The 21,123-nt window shown below is 40.8% G+C and overlaps 1 protein-coding gene across 8 annotated transcripts in view; it reads right to left on the reverse strand.

Annotated features, from left to right (window-relative positions):
- Positions 1–21,123, reverse strand: part of SGMS1 (sphingomyelin synthase 1) — a 95,348-nt gene that overhangs the window by 35,361 nt on the left and 38,864 nt on the right. The window contains exon 1 of one of the 8 annotated variants that reach the window (XM_062580529.1): positions 17,629–17,712. The exons of the other annotated variants lie outside the window; for them this stretch is intronic. The gene's annotated coding sequence lies outside the window, so the exon portion shown is untranslated. Of the gene's footprint in view, positions 1–17,628; positions 17,713–21,123 lie in introns of those variants that run through there. 8 annotated transcript variants of the gene reach the window in all.

Raw genomic sequence — 21,123 nt, forward strand, 5'->3', positions numbered from 1 at the left:
AACAGTACTTCTGCAAGTGCCAATTCAAAGAGAACAGAGCGAGTGCCTTTATGTCTTAGTGAGCCCAGACAATTCCCATGCTTTAAATCAATAAAGTTTTTGATTTGTTTTAAAGATCAACAAAAAAAAATTATATTTAAATGATCCTTAAAAAAAATCCCAAGCAGATTTTCACACTGAAGTTCTAAAAATATTCTTTCCCATGCTTTCTCAAACAGCTTTTTTTGTAAGAACTAAAGAAAAAGTGCAAGTCAATTCTTCTTTTCTTACAGATCACTTTTAATATGGGAGCTGGTAGACCCCAGCTCAAGTGAACAAACTATGCAATCTCATTTTTCATACTTCTATTTAGAAAGATTTTTAACAGTGAGGCTGTATCTTCAGCAGGCCAAAGAATCATGTCTAACTCGGTCAATTTTACTTTAAATCTGAGGACAGACTAGAAGTGTGGATTCAATGAGAGCCACTGGCAAGTTTGCTCTTTTAAAATTTATATATATATATATATATATATATATATATATATATATATATATATATATATATATAATATTTAAGCTGTCTTTGAGTAAATTATCTCCAAAACATTCGAATTTCTAACACTAAGCATTTCTAACACTAAGGAACACTAAGAATTTCTTAGATGCAGTTCTACCGATACCAATGCTGTCAGTTCCTCCCATTAAGCACAAACATGAGAAATTGGAGGACTAATTGGAGGACACACCATGGACCTCCTTGTTATGCAGGTCTACTTTCTTGTCTACTTTCGGTCAATGTGCCTCTAATGGCATAGCAGAACGTAGTCAGTGAGGACAACGGCCAACTTACTAATTCACCTCTGACGGTCACATGCGTTCATATTTGACAAAAATGCTCTTTATTGCTCCAGTAGATCTTATCTTTGCAACTCCTCTTCCCAGTGATCCATGATGGGTTCAATGACCTTAAGGCAGGTAACGAAGACAACCCTGTTTTTCCATTAGTGAGGCGGAGCGAGAAGGAGGAAGAGATGACAGTTCGACTAGTATTACAGGTAATTAAAAGCAAGGTTTGGGAACACCTTTTTGACCTGTTTAATCATTATATATTTAAATATTGCATGTGTCCAGGCAGATACAACTAAATACCACTTACAGCTTTAAACAAATAGAGAAATGTACTTAATGAATTTTCTCAAAGTATTACCTCTTTTTTTTATATATATATATATATATATACACCCAGGATATATTTAGGCAAAGAGTTAAAACAGAAGACAGCAAGAAGCAGTTACATCATTTTCTTTCCATAGGGCTGAGTATCTGGGAGTACTGCTTTTGATTAAATTGCTGTTGCTCTGCTTCATCTCTACCTTCCCACACTATGCTTGAGCACAAGCATGACAATTACCATAAAAATGCCTAAAGAGGAGAGACTATGGCCGAGCCTGACTACTTCTTTCCTAATCAGGATATGAGCTATGTGACAGGACACTAAATTTCAGGTCGCTTGCTAGCTGTTCAAACAAACAGCCACCACCTAGCTTCAGCACAAATGTTTCCTTACAAATTTAACTCAAAGAGCAAATACACTGGCTAGGGAGCATCCTTCCAGAAGCCTTGCTGGTGAAAGGTCTTACTTGCCTTGGCAGCTTAAATCTGATGAAATGTTTAAACAAAATGTCAGAGGAACTAAATTATATGAGCTGCGTCACCCTTTTCCTTCTACATCAGTAAAGAAAATACATACTGCCAGCTGAAATGCAGCACTGAAGGTAGGAAGAAATTCTAGTGCAAGTAAGAACACAATCAACCCACATCACTGAGCTAACTCTACTCCGAGTTCCAAGCACCGCAACACAGATGAAAGAAAGCATCAACTCAGTATTAACATTTTGGTCACTGTTGCACAAGACTTTGAGCTCCATTAAACAGCATGTCAGGAAATACAAGGAGTTTTCAGCCACGATAGCTCTTAGAAAGGTATTGCATTCATATGAGACTACACTACTTTCAACAGAGCTGCAGAGAAGAAACAAGAAGTTGAGATGTACAAAAATATTTTCACATTACAAGAAGAAAGCAAGCCTGGGATGCCCGACTTGCGTAAGAAGCGACACATAAAAATAAAATTAAAAAAAGCAAATGCTACAGACAGAGTAGCTTTATTTTCTCTGCCACTAGGGAGCAAGAGACAAGCCATGAAATAGAAAGGTGGTGATTTTTAAAGCAATGCACTCCTCTCCCCTTAAATTACCAAATGGCACTCCGTTCAAAGCACAACTTTAATGAAGAAGCTATAGCCTTGCCTGTTGAGGAATTGTTTGTACAGGGCTTACCACAGAGGCAACTATGCTGGCTTGGTTGCTAGCTACCAGGGACAAGTATCACCACAATGCAAAAGAACCTCAGAGTTCAAAGACTGATTGCTTATTTTGAAGATCAGTATCTTAGTTTCTACCAGATTGGATATATACAAGCAATATAAGTCTGTGCACTAACCGCGTGCTAACCAAAAAAAAAAAAAAAAAAAAAAAAAAAAAAAAAAAAAAAAAAAATCACATGCCATGAAGTAATCCAAGAATTTTTTAAGGTTTGTTTTATTCCCCCCCCTTCAAATCATCTGTTTCTGACCACTAACATATCAAAATAAATGTGCTACAGGACCATTTTAAAGGCTAATCAGAGCTTTGTTTGCTTGAAAATACTTTAAAACATTGTGTTCAACAGCAGCTCAAGGATAACTTTTTGTGGCAGCATTAACTACCACACTGAACACTTGAAAAGCATCAAATCCTCTATTCCATTTAGCAGTTAGCATTACAGTAAGTTGAATAATCACTTCCAAATGGCTATTTATGGTTGTGGTTTCAACATTTCAACTCCCTCTCCCCTAAACAAGTTATCTAGTTTACAGCAAATTCACTATGCAATCTGCAAATGTACACACATCCAGAGATGCTGTCAATGCAACAAATCCTATGTCCTCAAGCTTATTGCTTCTTCCAGCTGCAAGCTGGTTTTTTTTAAACCTCTCTCCTAAGTTGAAATTCCATCATAAAGAAAATAAAAAATTGAGGACATCGTTAAGTTTTGATTAGAGACCTTTCAGCGTATTTGCTTTATGATCCAAAAACAAAGCATCTTTTACTAATCATGCAAAAATTCTCTTGCCTCTACAATAAAGTAGTTCTGTTATTGATCCGCACTATCTTTTGAGATATTTTTAATGGACAATTAATTAATACTGTTTTCAAATAGCAAAAAAATAAGTCACTAGTTAAAAAGAAAGTGCAGTGGATAAAGATTGTTTTTTCCTCTTCCAGCCTATATATCTATCATTGCTCCTACAGAGTGACTTAAAAAGGAAAATCCTGAAACTCTAGTTCATCTATATTATAGCATTAAGTGCCATTACAACTCTTGATGCGCAAAGGAGTTAAAGAGTGGACAGTCACTTCTGAAACTGAAAAAGTTTCACTAAAATTACCTTAAGGTTGCTTGAATACTGTGAAACACTCTTCAGCTCTAGTAATTACGTTTCCAGAGAGGAATGCTGTGTCATACAACATATGACTCATGGAGTGATGTCCGGAGGAAACCACACATTTTTCTTTCTTTTCCTATAAAAAGCCTACCCTGATTCTAAGTTTAACCAAATCACCTGGACAGAACTCCTCTCTAACAACAACAACAAAGGTCATCTGAGCATCACTTGAGCGAGTGTGCAAGAGGGAACGTGCATTTTAAATCTTTAGCTAAAATAATGATTTTGCAGCCCACTAGCACACAGGTAGCTTCTGGAAACCAAGATGAAACACTTTCCCTGCTCCTCCTTCAGAAATAAATTAGGAAATCTGCTGTGTTGTTGTATTTGAACACGTGTTTGTACTTTGACCTCGCTTTGGTTTTGCAACCTCTCGCTGCTTTGTTTGGTTGTAGAATCTGTCCTGGGCAACTCCCAGTTCACTCCCCTTCTCCATCCGAGCCTGAGTGCAGTCACGGGACCCCACTGTATTGCGACAGCTCTCAGGATTCAAACATCAGCTCAACAGTGTGTGCTAGCTGCTTCTGAAAGCTGTAACGAGGATGGCAGAGGTACCAACGTGATCTCTTCCCATTGTGGAGGGCCTCCACCACACCAAGTCTTTCGCTGTAGATGAGGAACACCCCCCCCCCCCAACCATTTGCATTGTCCCAGCCATGTAAACAGCTTGAATCTCAAGAGCTTTCATCTAACTGAAATCATCTTTATGCACCAAACCAGTCTATTTGCTTGTCACGCACACTTCCCTCGGCTGCAGGGTGTGTACATCCTTCTGCCGTTTCTAGTTAAACACTGCAGTTTCTTTTTAGATCAACGTGTTGATTTTCTCAGTGGTGGTTCTGCTATTAGAAGCTCAAATTCCACTGTGGAATACAACTCCCAGCACTTCTTTAGAGAGGAGAGTAAAAAAAAAAAAAAAAAAAAAATGTAGCATGCTCCATTATCACAATTCACTTTCAGAAATGAGATGTGCACCGGGATACCCAGTTCAAAACAGGTATTTATGATTGCTGGGATCACATTTTAATTCAGAAAAAGTGAAGCTTACATTAAAAGTGACATTAAACAGAGCACACTTTTCAACTCATCATCTCACCCAGAAGAACATTTTTCACTCTGCAAAGGCTTATTCACATGTGACTTCAGCCTGTGTCCAGGTAGAGCATCCTCAGCTTGTGAAGTGCCCCTTCTCTTCTTTACTCACTTAACTTTTTCTCTGAGAAGACTTCTTACCCAGGTGTGTCAAAATCCTCTAGTAAAGAAGCTACAACATAAGAATGTCCCTTCTGTTATACAAAAAAAAAAAAAAAAAAAAAATCAACTCAAAGGCCTCTGTTTATAGGCAGACAACAGACTGTTTCCTTGCCAAATACTGAAATAGTGCACATAGATCGAGAACTCAGTTGATTCTTGCATGGAAGAGACAGTTTCATTGTTATTTGCCCTGTATCTTACTACAACACTGCTGTAATGATCAATGTCGGACTCTGCTGCTGATCCAAGGAGCAATAAAGAATTTTCAGGAAAATATCCTCACTAATTTAAAATATAGCAGACCAGATACAGCAAAGCATTACGCATAAAGGTGGGCAAACGAAGCCAAAACATCCATGCTTCTGCTTCTGTAGAGCCCTGCAGGTCAAATGCATTTCCTTTCAGAAAATAAAGGAGTTCATATTGAAAGTACACTTCATTAAAGCCCAGAACTGTCTGCTTGTAGGCCTGCTGAGCAATCTCTATTTTAAAATTGTGAGATTTGAAAGTCTTAATGCTGACCTCTATGCAAAAGAGAGGCAGAGGCATAAAAGACTTGAATATTTCTTCAGAACTCCTCCATCCTTATGCAGCAGCAATGCACCATTCTGCAAATAGCAACTTTATGCTCTATTGACTCTATCTCTCGCTGTTCAAAGGAGAATCCGAGTTGCTTATTAACCTGAAAGACCTAAAAAGGAGTTGACACTTTCCAGTACAAAGGAAATTAACAGCTTAAAAAGGATGCAAATAAAGAGTTAATATGTCATTGTGTTTTGTGTTGAGGGCCAACAACAGGTCATTTGGGTGAAAAGGGGGCTTGTTCCTGCTAAAGATGAACCAATTCAGTCTCTACATCCTGCGTATTTGTATGCAAAAAAGGTCACACACAATACAAATCAGAGAAATCCAACTCCTTAATTTGCAATGTAGTTTTTGCAGCTTGTCACCAGGACAAAATACATAGGTTTTACTATCCCAAATATATAACCATTGCCTGCTGGTCAGATAGGCAGTGAGCATCTTCTCTCTCATAGGATTAATGTATACACAGGTACCAAACCAAAAACAGCTTATACCTCACTTGGAGACTCTGAAGGTGAAACACAAGTCAGCTATTAATTAATCACTGCCTCCTGCTCCCTCTCTTTCCTAGGTAACTGAAAGTACTGGTAAACACTTAAAGGTTAAACTGCACCGACTCAGACATATCTGCCTATCCATTGCCTTGGATCATCAATAAACACGTTGCGGATGAATACTATGAATCAAGACGTCAAAAACCCACTTCCTCCATCCCAAAGGCAAGGGGACTAATAAAACAGAAGAGATAAAAAGCTCTTTGTTAAGACTGCATGGTGTTATATCCTCAATATCCTGTGTCAGCACGGCCAGCGTTATCACTGTTTTACAGCTGGGTGAGCTGTGTGATCCCATAGCCATGATACATATCCTCTTCATGCAACTTCCTCCCATAGCACATGGCAAGTGCCAAAGGTTTACCTGGGTTCAAAGGGCAATCAGATGAATTCAGACCAATAAAGAAGAAAGTACCATGCTCAGGAAGTCCGAGCCATTAATCACTAAAGGCTTGAAGAGCTGATTGGGGAAGTATGTTTATATGCCCCTTTATCCATGCTCCTCCTCAAAACAGAGCAAACATACAGCAAAGCTACCACAGGCATGACACAGAGGGTTTTTTTTTTTGTTTTGTTTTGTTTTGTTTGGGGTTTTTTTGGTATGACCCAATCTGACTGTTCTTATGGTCCTATCAGTGACCAAAGCGAGATAAAAAAAGAGATCCCAGTTCCTATTTTTGTGTTGGTCCGTTAGATCTTGTTTTTATAACCTTGACTACTTATAAGCGAGATGCACACAAGAAACAAGAAAGGACAACGATCAAAGCGCCTGCAGTTTAGCACAGTCTTTGCACTCCAGCCACAGGAGGTTGGCTTTCTTACAAGCTAAGTGTATAATGCTTCCTGCAGGAAGCATAACTTTTGCTGCAGAAGCAAAAGGATATGATCACAGGAAGCAAAACATGGAAATCTACAGACATGGAAAATATGAGAGACCACCACATCAAAAACAATAAAAGATTAGCACTTCTTCTGTTCCAATATGGTTGTTCAACACTTGTTAAAACTAAGGGGAAGGCACTAATGAATACCACATTGATTTCTGAATTGACTATGCTTATTACTTGTGGTTGCTCTTATTTAGTTTTCAAACTAATAGAAACATTATTAGCTAGCTTTCCCTCTGGTGAACACACACACAGACTGAGCAGTCATTTCTTCTAGTCCAATTTATTCCTATAGGAATAAGCAAGCATCAAATTCTGTCTAAACATTAAAAATTATCATCCACCAAAACCATTAGAACTCTGCTTCCTAGCGTAAGCATCCCTCAAAGAATTCAGCATTCACTGAGATCCCAATTCATGTGAAATCTTAAATGCACACTTTGCCAAAAGCACCAGAATTTGTCCCTTTGACTACAATGCTTAGTACCGACCTGAACAGGAACCTTAAAGAACTTCATCTTGCTCTGACTTAAGTCAAGTCTCATCAGCTTCGAGCACAGAGGTATTGTGCACCCCAGGCAGAAGCAGGAGCCTGTATTTTTCAGCAACTCTTGAGTGCTACTTAAATGTAGTATCCATCCACAGTAGTTGAGGCTTGATGCAAACCAACTTCTTGGGAGTCATGTACTTTAGAAGGCTGAATGTGCACAGATTTGGTTTGCAAGTAAGTACTCTTCAGGTGGCTGATACATTTTGACTTCTTACTGATACAGTTAATTGTAATGACAAAGAATATGTCTGCAGTCTATATATAGCATTATTAGTGGTTTCTCTAGTTGCTCTCAATATACCAAAAAAAAAAAGAATAATAATCCTTAAGACTACTGCACCATAGCATACACAGACCAGCAATCGCTAAATCAAGCCATGGTCAAATATAGTTGAATACCTCTCACCTGGTAAATGTCATATATTTTTCAGCTGGCATTTATTCTGTTCACACTTGTACTTTTTTTTAAATAAATAAACAAACCACCCACCAATCACTAAGCAAAGACTATGTGCATTTCTTCAAAAGATTTACCAGATCACGTATATTCCACTGGGCAGTGTTGTGCAATTCTGCACTCAGTATTGATCTTGAAAGTTCGCATATGATCAAAATACGGAAGAGACAAATCTTTCTCCTTGATAAACTGTAGCCTCTCAATTATTCCCAAGTGGGTTATCCTAACACAGAAATACTGGAGCTAATTGCATGCAAACTGCGCAGGTAGGTATATATATAAAATCTTGGACACGGCCATTCTTTCCTTGATCTTGGAAATCAGACTCGTAAGAAATGCACATTTTTTTATAGAGATCTTTCTTACCTACTCTCAAAGGATGACATTACTTGGCAATTATCAGGTTGCACAGTAAGATTTCCTAAGCAAGAAGAGATTAGTCTTTTCCCCACCAACTCCAGGGAGCCCTGTTCCAGAACAAGATTTGCGCAGACCTTCTGCTGACTGTTAAACTAGCTACACTTTGTCTGATCAAAGTCACTTTCAAAGCTTTTAGCCCTGCAATTGCAGTTCACAAAAAAGTAATTCTATAATGAGCTTAAAATATCTAACACAGAGTTAAAAAAGAAAAAAAAAAGAAAAAAAAAGTAAAGGTACATGTTTGAGCCTTCCAGAAAGATGGACTTGCTTTCTTGCCCTGTCCGCTTACGCATTACAACTACAGATGAAGATGCTTGGTGACCTGCACTGTGGCAAAAATGCAGTGTGTAAATATTCATTTTGGTATTTAGCTTCTAATAGTGAGTTTACAAAATCTTAGGACATGATGCATGAGTTTCTTCTGCAGCTCACAAGTATATTGGTAGCAACTGCAGCTTAAGATATATCAAAATACTTGTACTTAAACCAGAAACGAACTGTATGGTTTTGTGAAATTCCTTATGACCTACTCTCAGCCTATACTGTGATAGAGTTTTTACCCAAATTAATAATTCGAATTTATACTGAGCACAATTTAAAAAAACGGAATAGTCTTAGGAAGTTTCTCAGAACCTGGAGCTCTGAATTGCTTAGAAAGCCAGTAAGAGTTGAAATTGAAGTTTACTGTAGTAAAATCACTTCCATATTGCAATTAGTATTTGGGAGGCATGGGGACTCCCAATCACCTATGCAAAGCCTAGCAATTTAAAGCACTGCAGCAGCTCTCAACCGGGCAGGGAAGACAGGCAGCCCCTGAGCTCTGATGCTTTACATGCAAGTATCAAGGAAGAAAGTATCGCTGGATTATCAAAGAACTATCTATTCCTCACACCTAAAGCCTTTGAGCACCTTGTTTCACAGGTCCTTTCTGATACTTTAGGGTTTAGCAGCAAGGATCCCCTCCTCCTCATCCTACCCCTAATACAATCCCTTACACTCAAGTTCAGTTTCATGGGGGTGTTTCTTACTGAACTAGTTAAGTTCAGTAAGGGGCCATTTACCCTCACGGGCTTACTGTCCTCCCCAGGTGATAATCTGCTGTGACTCTTCAGGCTCTCCTTCTCTGTAAGAGCAGAGTGAGGGAAGAAAAAAAAAAAAAAAAAGAAAAAGAAAAAAAGGAATGCTTTTATCTTGGATGTTTGCTTTCAGTTTGGCTCAGAAGGATCGGCTTCTTCCAAAGCAAACCCTCCTGCAACGTCACAGGGTATATATAGGCGCACACACACAGAGGAGAATGAGAAAGAAATAGAGCCCTTCTGTAGCTATTCAGTTACACCAGGAAAAGCGTAAGCAAGGGAGAACATGAGACAGAAATAAAATCTGTATTCTTCTACAGCTATATGCAAAACATTGATTCAGGTGAGAGAGCCAGGTTGGCTGTTCCTAGATGAATACTGCATTCATCCAATATTAGAAAGACTTCTACATATGCCTGGCTTTTGCCAGAAGACATACTACTTCTGTCTAGGTCAGACTGCCACCCTTGTAGTTTACTCCCATTTTCGCATGTCCAGCTTATTAGGGCTCAACAAAACTACAGCCAGTTCACTCACAACACTAACATAAACTTTTGCCAGCTGACTTGTCCATCTATGGAATCATTTAAGAGATGGCTCAAGTAAAAACTGGAGTTCAAAAGAAGCACCTTAGTCCTGTCTAAGCTGCCACCTATGTTTAGAAACTCGTAATATTGTTGTGCAGACATATCACACACCAGCTCAGCAGAAGACAATACGCTGTAGGTTGGAGATTCAGTTTCTGGTACTTGCTAGCTCACCTCTGCTACAGTTTGGCTCCAACTCTGCTTTTTCCAACACGTCTACACATCTTTTCCTCCTCCAGTGGCGCAGACTGAGCATTCAGAAGAATACTGTGCATGGTAGCATGCACGGTATCGCCCAATTCCTTACATCTCTCTCACAGCCTGTCTCCCCCCCCAGGTCCTTCCTCTCTTTCCTTTCTTGAACTGCACCTTCTGATGAACGTGATCCATGCCTTAAAACACCCTCAGCTCCATGAATGCTCTTGGTGTCACCTCCCAAAGCTGGAGGAAGATTCTCTCTTTTATAACAAAGCAAGAAGATTCACACATGGATACCCTTCAGGTTTACTACTTGAAATCTTCATTTGCAGGTATAAGAGAACTAATTATTTTAAATCTCCAGCATTTCCTGCTCCTATACCAACTGAGAGAAGTAGAAAGTAGATCCTATCTACTGAGATCTCACCCTAAAGAGAAGTTTAGGAACAGGGAACTTTCTATAAGGAATTCAGGCTTTTTGTACATCGAGATAAAACATGTTTTTATACAAATGTTAACACATTTGTCTTTATTGGATCTCAGTTTAGCACACCTGCTCCTCCTTTCCCTCTCTTTGCAAATAGAGCGAGCATGTTGGGGGCTGAGAAGGGAGGAGGAGAGTGCAGCTGAGATCCACCATGCCAGCTCTCCCATTTGTGGCCAAAGCACTTGTGGTCCTTTCCCAACTCTTCCTCCAGCAAAAAAAAAAGAAAAAAAGAAAAAAAAGAAAGAAAATGAAAAAAAAAGAAAAAGGGGGGAAAAGGGGGAAAACAAAAGAAAAACACTGCAGTTTTCAAACAGACTTGCCTCTTGTGTTTGCTCACAGGTATTTAAAGTCCATTCACGAGTCTGGCTTTTTGGCCCCAGTATTTTCCAACTCAACGTTAGCTTTGTGTCATTGAGTCCACTGCAGAGAGCTTCAGGTTGCAAGGGACTTCTGGAGGTCAGCCAGTCCAAATGCCAGCTCAAAGCAGGGCTGACTCTGAAGCTGGATCAAAGCTGCATCTTCTGGTAGGACCTTCCTATCAGTATAAGCAATGCCATGTTTCCTGCTGGAGCTAGGGAAGGTTTTTAGGGACTATCCCTTTGCTAAGGGCCACATTACAGGGCATCAAATCCAAAAGAGAGAGTCATGAAAAAGTACACATTCTCTCTGCAAATCTCCTGGTCTTAAAGAGGGTGCATATGCTCAGCTAAACTAAACTGTTTTCTTTAGAAATCCCATAGCTGTGAATGTGAAAATTAGACTAGCATCTGAGAACATCAAAGCAGCTCGTCCTACTGATATTAAGTTTGTTTCTCTTCACTTGTAGCATTCTCAACATGCACAAAACCCCATTTACACAGTGCTTTTCTCTTGGGAGATATAATCTTCTGTTTTGTACTGAATTAAAACCAATAAAGCAGAACCAGCTAAACAGAAATAACTATGGCATTCTCTCTGGACTTGTAAGGGAAAAGAGAGGATGCTAATTACAGCCTAATTTCCTCACTGCCATAAAAGCATTATCAACTGCTTCTTTACAATGCACATCAGCATTGGCATTTTGTCAAATCAGGGATTTCAGTTCTCACGAAAGGAGCTGAACAGCACCTCAAATAAAACCTGCCGCTTCAGGTGCTAGAGACCAGGTAAGACCTCTCGCTAGCACCTCTCTGCTGTGCCCATCTCTCCTGGGAAGAGGGAACACAGTTTGTCCTCCATAAGCAGAGGGTTCTCAGCTACTCCTGCTCAATTCACTTGCTGTTTAATGCCAGTATGAGTGGTCACCACCACTAGAAAGCCACCCAGTCCAGGCTTGAGGCAACCGGGGGAATATGCTATTTATATGCAATACTGCCACATTTATATACACATTTATATACAGTGCTGCCACATTTATATACAATACTGCCACAAATTGATTTCAGGAACAAAAGTATATTTTACCGCATGCAAGCGGGTAATATTGAGCTTCTGCATTTATCTTTTTATCCTTTTGATACATGAGGCACTTCCAACTACATTTAACTAAGGAGCAGTTCAGGCTTCTTCTCAAGAGTTCTGTGTAACCTGTCCCAGGGCTATTTACTGATTAGAGACAACACTTCCGGGCCCAGCTTGAAAGTCTTGGTGGTTTTGTATACAGTAACCTGCTTGCAAAGCCAGTTGCCACTGTACTAGAGCAGCTTTTCTATAAGAGTCGCAGAGCAATAAGCATCCCAGCCATGACATGCCAGCTGCCTGGATTCAGACACAGCAGCTGCTTTGCAACACAAGAAGAGTGGCAAAGGGAAGTCCAGCACATTACTGATTTGTTAAATCCACCCATGAAGGCAGCCCGTATTGTTGCTGCTAACAAAATCAGGACCCATGTTTTGCTGAAATTCCAAGGTTATTGCAGGAAATTATAGAAAAAATATAGACATAAGAAGAAATAAGGAAATACAGATATACACATGTGTATGTGTGTGTACATATATATATATATATATAAATATATATATAACCAAATGCTCAGGGAAACTGTACAGCAGGAGCCAACAGGGAGCCTGGACTCTCTCCTGCCCAAAGATATCAGAGGGCTGCAGCTGGGAAAGTACCACCTCTCTCCCCATACGTATTTTCAGAGTGGTCCTGATAAACTTCCCTAATCAGAAGCAGGTAAACATTTATACCAGCCTTCAATGCAGCCATCACCTCTCTCCAACAAAATATTAGGTAAGAGCAAATACTTAATCAGATTCGTTGCACTCTGAGGTGCCGTGCTAAGGAGCTGTGCTCACTCATTTTATCTTCAGTGTCCAAAACAGACCACTGCTTTCCAGGGCTTTCAGTTTTAAAGGACAACCAACCGCTGAACATTTACTGACAAATGTTTATTAGGGGAAAGCATTCTAAATTTAACCTCTGGGTATTTTTAGGGCCAATAAAAAAACAGAGACCCAAAACCCAAGAGACCAAATAATCCAAACACGTTTTTTCTCCTGCCTGTGCTATTTTAAAAAGCTGTTCCGTGTTTCATGGATTTTTTTTTAATCACTGTTTAACTTCTTGTGGTACAATTTATTGCTTCCAGTACAAATTCTGATTCAACTGTGCAAGAAAGCAAGTCTGTAAGAAACGAAGGAGACATGGGTTGCCATGGGAAATCACAGGTTCCTATATGCATCTGTCACCACTTGTATAATTCCCCCCCCACCCACTGTGGAGCAGAAGCCCCTATTTCTTTGCCTTTCCACGGCAAAGGCTGTGGGACCCCAAAAATACATAGAAATTCCCCACTCTAACCCAGAGTTCTGGATTAAACTTCTCTGAGTGAAAACGCCCAGGCTTACATGGGCTCCGTAAGTCCCTGCACAAGTTTCATGTATCCAAACAAGTGTTCCTGGGGTGCCAAAAAGCTTCTCCTCCAGCCTGCATTTTCTTCTCATGCATCAATGACAGCCACATTATTGCACTTCAGCAACAACTTTCCTGCTCGGGCCTATTGCTTCCATCATCACCAGCAAAAAAAGAACATAAAAGCTTTAGCAGACTCAATTGTACAAGCTAAACCTGGTCTAGACAAGGCTGGCCAACTTTCATGGCAGCATCTTTAGGACAGACTCTTCACAAAGCTGTTATTATGTGCAGATGTTCATTGTGGTACTACACGACGTCTTGCCATGGACTAGAACTAGAAGAAGAGAGGCTAATCTCCCCGATCCCGTCACTGATTATTGCCCTGGCAACGTCGTGAAACACCACAGATGACAGCCGAATCATTTAAGATAAGCTTCAAGTTACAGACTTACGTTCCCAGGGCCTATAAGGACAGACCGAAGCTGAGGAAGCAAAACAACTGTCCAATGGTTTTCAACTGCTTTTCTCTTAAAGCCTTTAAAGATTTCTCAGTGGAAGCACAGTTGCCTGTAGAACAGGATGAAAATCTATCAGACAATGGATTTGCTTTTTGTTATTATCCTTCCCATAGAGGTAATTCTTTAGGTAAAATCCAGAGAACTCCAGAATCTAGGAGTGTGTTTTGAAGAGCTATAGGGACAACAGAAAAATAAAACAAACAAACAAAAAAAAGGCAGTCCTGAGAGGCAGCTGCCTAAAAGCAGCTAAAAGGGACAAGCTTTACCTGTGGATAGTGTGGTGCTGTTGCCAAAAGGCTTTCCCCACTAATTCCAACCATGTTAGCAGGTGATTTATTCCTTGGTCGGCTATGCCCCCCAAAACCAAGAGATGCAGCATTCCTGGGTCTCAGAATGTTGGCACTCTTGGCTGTACTACAGCCTAGTTTTCACTTCTTCCAATTTACCACTGGTCCAAGTGGCTTGTCCTTGATATAGCTTCTCTCTTCACCCCTACAAGCTCACAGGTAGCACACAGATCGATGGAGTCCCATAAACTGAATGACATAGCTTTGTATGCTTCCTAAGCCAACAGATGCTTCACTTTGAGGCAGATACGCTCCTTATCGTAATAGCTGTCTCTTGCTTTGTTCTAGCTGCTACAGGAACAGGCATTTTCTTGCAAAATAAAAACTAACTGCCCTATTCCAGGTCTGAAAGATGTGCACGATGGTAAAGCAATCACAGGCGATGCTCCTGCAAGGGGAAGCTTACTTTCCCCCTGACCTACAATGCAGAAGGACAGCGCTCTCAGGAAACTGTCTCTACCTATCAGGATATAAAGGAGTCCTCTCCTCATCTCACTACTCTAAAAGGTGACCTGTAACCCTTTAACTTTCACATTCAGGGTTCCTGCGCTCTCTCTTCCTTGGCCATCTTCAAGGTCCTTTGGGCACAGGGAAGAGCAAGGGAAATGGCATAGGTACAGTATAGGATGTATGTAGGAACCTTCAGAAGTGCAGGCAGAGGTGGTGGCAAGGGAGGTCTACTTTCCTGCACACTTATCTTCTGCAATATCCATCTACAAGAAAGTCCCTCTGTATGGCTGCATGTTGCCTGATAAACAACTATAATATGATATTATGGAGACTACTCACTCACCAAACCTCCGCCAGTCATCTGTAACAGATAACACCACAACAGGAAAACTTCTTAGCCAACACATGACTTTCCCAGCAAGGTGATTATCCTGTGTTTTATTAACTGGTCAGGTTTCTGAGTTTTATAGTTATTTCCCAGTTAATTATTTTTGCTTCTGGGCTTTCATGCTGCTGGAACAAGAAAGGTCAAAAGAGGCTTTGCGTTTCGGTTGTCCTCCCCTCCACCCACCCCCAAGCAAGCAGTACCTGAAACCAAACTTCTCCACCCACGGAGATTTTTTGGCTAATGCGGCTGTAGAAAAGCAAACTAAAGGGATCTCTACTCAGTCATTCTGTAGATGAACTGATTATGATGACGACGCAAATATATTCCCAGGCATGTCTACGGCAATGGCTGCTGGGATGCAGTGGTATACCTATGACTCGGATATCTTGAAAGCCCAAAGATACCAAACAGGATTCCCAATTTCACAACTGTTCCAAGCACCAGATTCCCGTAGAGGCAGGCCCTTCTCTGAGCCCGTACCTTAGCTCAACGCACATTATCGTAAGAAACCATCTCACGCCAGGCTAACGCCGAGGGCTATCCGAGCTGACCCCTTCGCTCTAGGGACTTCCTTTTGCTTCACTGTTTTCTAAACAAGGGACAGGACCATAGCAGTTCTCCTTGGAGAGAGGATGTTAACAGAGGCTTAACACAGCAGCTAGAGATTCTCATTTCCTTAGCCATTTCCTATCCGTGCTGTTGTTAAGGCCTCGTCTTCCCTCTGTGTCACGAGCTGTAATCTCGTTGCCGAGGGCAGTTTCATTTGTTTGGAAGGTTCCTCTTCCCTTTTCTTTAACTCATAAACCCATGTACCTACAGCTCCAAAAACAAAAAAAAAGACCTCATGCCAGTTCAAAGTTACCCACTTGACAAGTTGAAGCAACTTCCTATAAAAAATTGTCACTGCCTCATGACATTTCAGATTCAGTTCTCCGCTTATTACTCCTTATTACTCCGTTTGCCATGTATCACTCAATCCCACTTCCTCCAGCTCCAACTGTCCTAACTATAGTTGCAACCTTTGGTTTCCTCAGGCAGCAACTTTATTTCTCTCCTATAGCTCTTTTAGTTGTATTTCGTGCAAGATAATATAGATAAAACAGTGTATTTTTAATCAGTTGGAGATAGAAGCTTAGTGTATAAAAGTAATCATTGCAGGCAGCTGATAAAACACAGCTGGTAAAAAGGGTGAGGAACAGTAAATATTGGACATGAAAGGTACAGATGAGTTAGGCTTTCAATGGGCAAAAAGAAGAATAAATGACTGCAAGGTAGCCCTGGTACAGTTTTTAATCTTATCTAGATTATGACAAAATCCAGTACCTTCCACACATCCTCCTGCACTTAAAATGATTAAAATAATAAACAACTGGTAATAGGGCAGCACTTCCCTGGCGTTGAACCTGGGTCTGCACAAGTATTCTCATCTCCAGACTATTTTAATACTCCTGCCTCTGAAAACATGTATGTTTTTCTGTCCTCACCGGAGAACTTTCTATTTCAATACCCTTTATTGGTTGACTTTAAACTTCTGGCCTTTCCTTTTACATTTGTTTTTGTTTCCATTTAGTATCCACAGTCACCAGTTGCATATACTTCATATCATTTGCATTACATCACTTTTGCATATCATACTCGTATTGTACCGTTTTTTATTTACTTGCGGTATTGCAAGTTCGGATCTTTTTCTGTAGCACAATTCCTTCTCCCTTAGTGCCTTAAAAGCCTAGTCTGTTTGGGAAGAGCTACTTACCTCTTTCAGTTCCCAAACAGCATTTTCAAGGTCAACACTACTGCACAAATCAGAAAATTAAAAGTACATATAGCATAAAGGCTTCTTTAAAAAAAAACCAGCTCAGCTAAATGTCTACTGTCAGAAGTTTCTACTAAATGAATCCCTGATTTTACCCATTTTGTTAAAAGTCTTTTGTAAACGCAGATGTTCTCCCCATAGGTGTGCTGACAGACATGCACAAACGCACGCTCGGTATGAGTTGTTCTTGCACACATTTTTGCACTTGGAAAGGCACAGCATTTCTTTACACCGTGAGGTCAAAGCTACTGCAATTAGTAACTAAAATAATGGCTGAATTATTATTCTGCCTAAGCAACTCACAATTAGATCATCACAATCTATGCAGAAAACAGAGGGAAAGAATCAAGTATGACTTCATAAACTCTCGCTGACTCCTGCTGTAAATAGACTTGCCTTTTCTTGGAATTACTGAAGAGTTTTTCCCTCCCACCACCACTTTCAGCTGCCACAAGCAGGCTATTGTTTGTATTTAACCATGCAGCACTTCTGATGCAAACACACAGCTCACGTTAGCACGCCAGACTGCATTCAACCAAAAAAGAAAAAATCTAACAGAGTGCAATTCAGCCCCACTACAATAACAGCAGTGGCAGTGGTGCTCCGGATTAAATACCTGTTCTGCACAAACAGAAAAAAAGATATACTCTGTTTTGGCATGTCTGCAACAAAAGGCTAAGCCTATACATACCAGAGCAGTCTTGCAATTCTTCCAAACAGACGAGTGCCTCTATGCATGCCGTGCATCAAATGTGACAAATAACTGCTTCGCAGTCTGTTAAGTGCAAACATCGTATGCATCCGCTGCCCCAAACTAGGAAGTCCAGAACTGGTCACGACCATCACTACGTCTCCACATCCCTCCCCTCCCAGAAACGCCACAGCCGGGCGCACAGTCACGGCGCATTCAAAGGCGCCAAAGATGTTCGCTCGGACACACCAGAACGAGTCATCCTTAGGTACCTGTTCGCGTTATGTACTTGTATCTTAACTCGGGGAAAGCGCTGTTCGATTCCTCCACAAAAGCAACTGAAATTTCGTAAGCTCACTTACAGCTGAGGTGTCAGCAAATGCAAATCTTGCCACCCTGCAAAACTTCACCGCGCCGCCCCCTCCAGCGAATGCAAACTGCAGGCGAGTAAAAACCAGCCCTTTCTTTCAGATCCAGAAATAGGCTGGGTTTCTGAAAGCTGTTCCCTCCCCCACGCTCAAAACCTAATTTGCAGGGCAAGGGAATGTAGTTAGCCAGATTTGTTTTACCAAGGTTCACACCAGGTATGCTTGAAAGCACTTACCGAAAGGGTCTGGAAGAACTTGGAACAAGTGCATAAGAAGAGGCTCAAAGGTTCGCATGTACGACTGCAAAGACTACGCACGCTATTTAAATTGGGCGAGGAGCTACCAGATTTACAGATAGAGCTTTCACGTAGACCAAATGGTACCACTACTGTTTTAATATAATACAGGTAGTTGTGGATATTTAGGCATAGAACAGAAAATCAGTTTAAGTGATCTATTTAAAAAAAAGAATTCTAAATAATACTAACATATCCAAATGCAAAACCAAGAGCTCTTCCTGAAGACATTTAAGTCAGATCTTTCTAATTAAAGATGCAGTCAGTAACTGCACATAACAACTCTGAGATTAAAAATGGGGGGAGGGAAGGGGGAAAAAAGAAAGCATCAACTAACAAGTTCTCAGCAGCAAAACCTGTGTCAACTGTTAAGACCTGAATTGCAAATTTAGCCTGGGTGAGAATTTTATGCCCGAACCCAACAGATGCTTGCAGAATATATTCTTGGGGTTTGAAAAAGTTTCTCAAAGGAGCTTGAATCTTCTGAACAGCAGACGGCCAGCAAAAGTCACCATCAAATACTTCCTGCAAGTTCAAAAGTTAAGCGGGGCAGCATTATTTTTTTTTTCCAGGCAAGGTGGGGGTGGAAAAGGGCGTTTGGGGTTTTGTTTTCTAAAAAGCCAGTGCAGGCTGCCATTCTGCAAGCAGTTGGTGAGAATCCTGCATCCGAAATGCCAGCAAAGGAAATCAAAGCCCCCCAGGCAGGTTAGCCTATCTGGTAGCAAAGCAGCAAGCTAAAAACGAAAGGGAGAGTTACCATGGGATACCAAGATGCGTCACTTCTCTTGGCTCTTTCGGTGCCACGTGACATCTTAGCTGTAAAGCGCCGAACTTAGCAGATGGGATTTAAAAAATAAAAAGTAAAAAGGTCTCTCGATTATATCAAAGTTTTAGCTTCACTAATCGCCTATGGCTATGGAAACACAGGCGTGCAATAGCTTTTATCCATAGGTCAAACTATCTAGAAATCTACTGTCACTATGCAATAAGCATCTGCCTCCCAATCGTCATCTTTTACACTTCTTCAGTTCCTTATGGTAAATTTAGTCAATGTACATTCAGAAATACTCTCTTTACTATCTTAAGTAACACTTAGCAGTTTTTCCTTCCTGGGAGGAAAAAAAAAAAAAAAAAAAAAAAAGGTAAGTAGTTTCCACTTCCACCTTGCTGGCGAACACAAAAGCAGCTACTTACACCAACAGACACGATGACACGATCAGAGACCTCAAGAGAGAGAGATGATCAGGGCTGGGATAAATGACGTTGAATTTACACTCCAATTTATCACACCAGTCACAAAGTCATGCCTTTGGATACAGCCTGTTCAGAAATGATTTTTTTTTTTTTTAATACTCTACTTAGTGCTTTGGAGGCAAACTGGCAGTGTTTTTTGGTTTGGTTTTTTTTTCCTCCACTTTCAAGATACTGCCGTTCAAGTTGCCATTTGTGCATGCTATGTGGGATCCCGTCCGACCACCCGCTCATCTATATTTCAGTTCACTGCAATATCTTTTTTCTTTTTTTTTAAAGCATCTGCTCCAAGCTGATGGCTCCCCGCCTGCCCAACTTTTTACAACCGTCGATTTCTCTCTAGGCTTACCAAAACATCTCCAGCTTGAGGCACAGTCTTCCACCTCCATCCTCCTCCACCTTCTAAAGCCTCCTAAAACCCGCACACGGCAGAGAGCAAAAAGCCTCCAAAAGATCGTTTCATATGACGGGCAAGCAAATCAACTCTCTGCAGTAAAAAGCAGTGTGCTGCTTAAGAAAGCATCACCCGCCAAACTGCCCCGTTGACTTCAAGAGTGTCAATTCCACCCAAGGTTGGTCTCCAATGCACCATGCTAAGCTGGTTCTTATCCCGGGCACCAGCTGCTACCTTGATGTACCTGGCTCTTAGCGGTATTTGCCAATAGCGACAGGTCGAAAAACTTCAGTCGAGTAATACAGCAAATTAAGGGCAGGTTATAGCGGCAGTTGTGGTGGATAAACACCAACGTTTTGTCACCCGAACCACTTGCCACAAACGATGCCGGGCAAATGTTTTCCGTTATTCTACCTGCCAAAAAATTCAATGCAGAAGCCGCGCTGTATCTGATCTGCTGCCTCAGCTTGTAACCCCCATCTATCACAAATGCTTTCAACACAGCATTTTAAAACAGCAAAGTAAGCTAGGATTACTTGTTACCCACTTAACAAAATAATGTTAAGATTTCCCACTCCTGCTGCAAGTTTAATATAGAAGGAGTTCTTATAAAATCCTGGTTTCGTCGTCTTTTCCTGCGCCAGGAGGTGCTGTCTTTAACAGCCACAGCTCCATTTTAGCCTATTTTCTTCCAACCTCTGTGAACTTTGAGATTGCAATGCCCTGCAGCATTTCTATACACCACCCGAAGAAACATCTTCCCTTGATTTAAGCTTGCCACTGCCTAATTTTATCTGATACTCTTTTTTGAATGGGGAGGGTCTGGGAACAGTCATCATCTGCTCACTCTTTCCATAGGATTCCTCTGCTCGCAACCATTTCTTCTCTGAGCAAAAGAGTCAAAGTTTATTTAGCAGTTTCTTACACAAAAGCCACTCCGTGCCTTTGATCCTCCTCCTCCTCCATGGAGACTTTTTTTTTTTTTTTTTTTGAGAGAGAGATGGAAGACCAGCAGGCATTCAAGACAGAGGAATCGTAAGTTTTTTTATGGCACCTTATTGTTTTTTCTTTACCCCTTCATTAACAACTCCTAACATGCATTCATTTTACTTCTTTGACTTTACTGCTCAGGGACACAAATCAGCATCCCCTCCTCTCACCGTCCTGATGCTCCTCTTGCACCCAG

The sequence above is a fragment of the Rhea pennata genome, chromosome 7 (assembly GCF_028389875.1).
Source record: "Rhea pennata isolate bPtePen1 chromosome 7, bPtePen1.pri, whole genome shotgun sequence".
Classification (NCBI taxonomy): domain Eukaryota; kingdom Metazoa; phylum Chordata; class Aves; order Rheiformes; family Rheidae; genus Rhea; species Rhea pennata.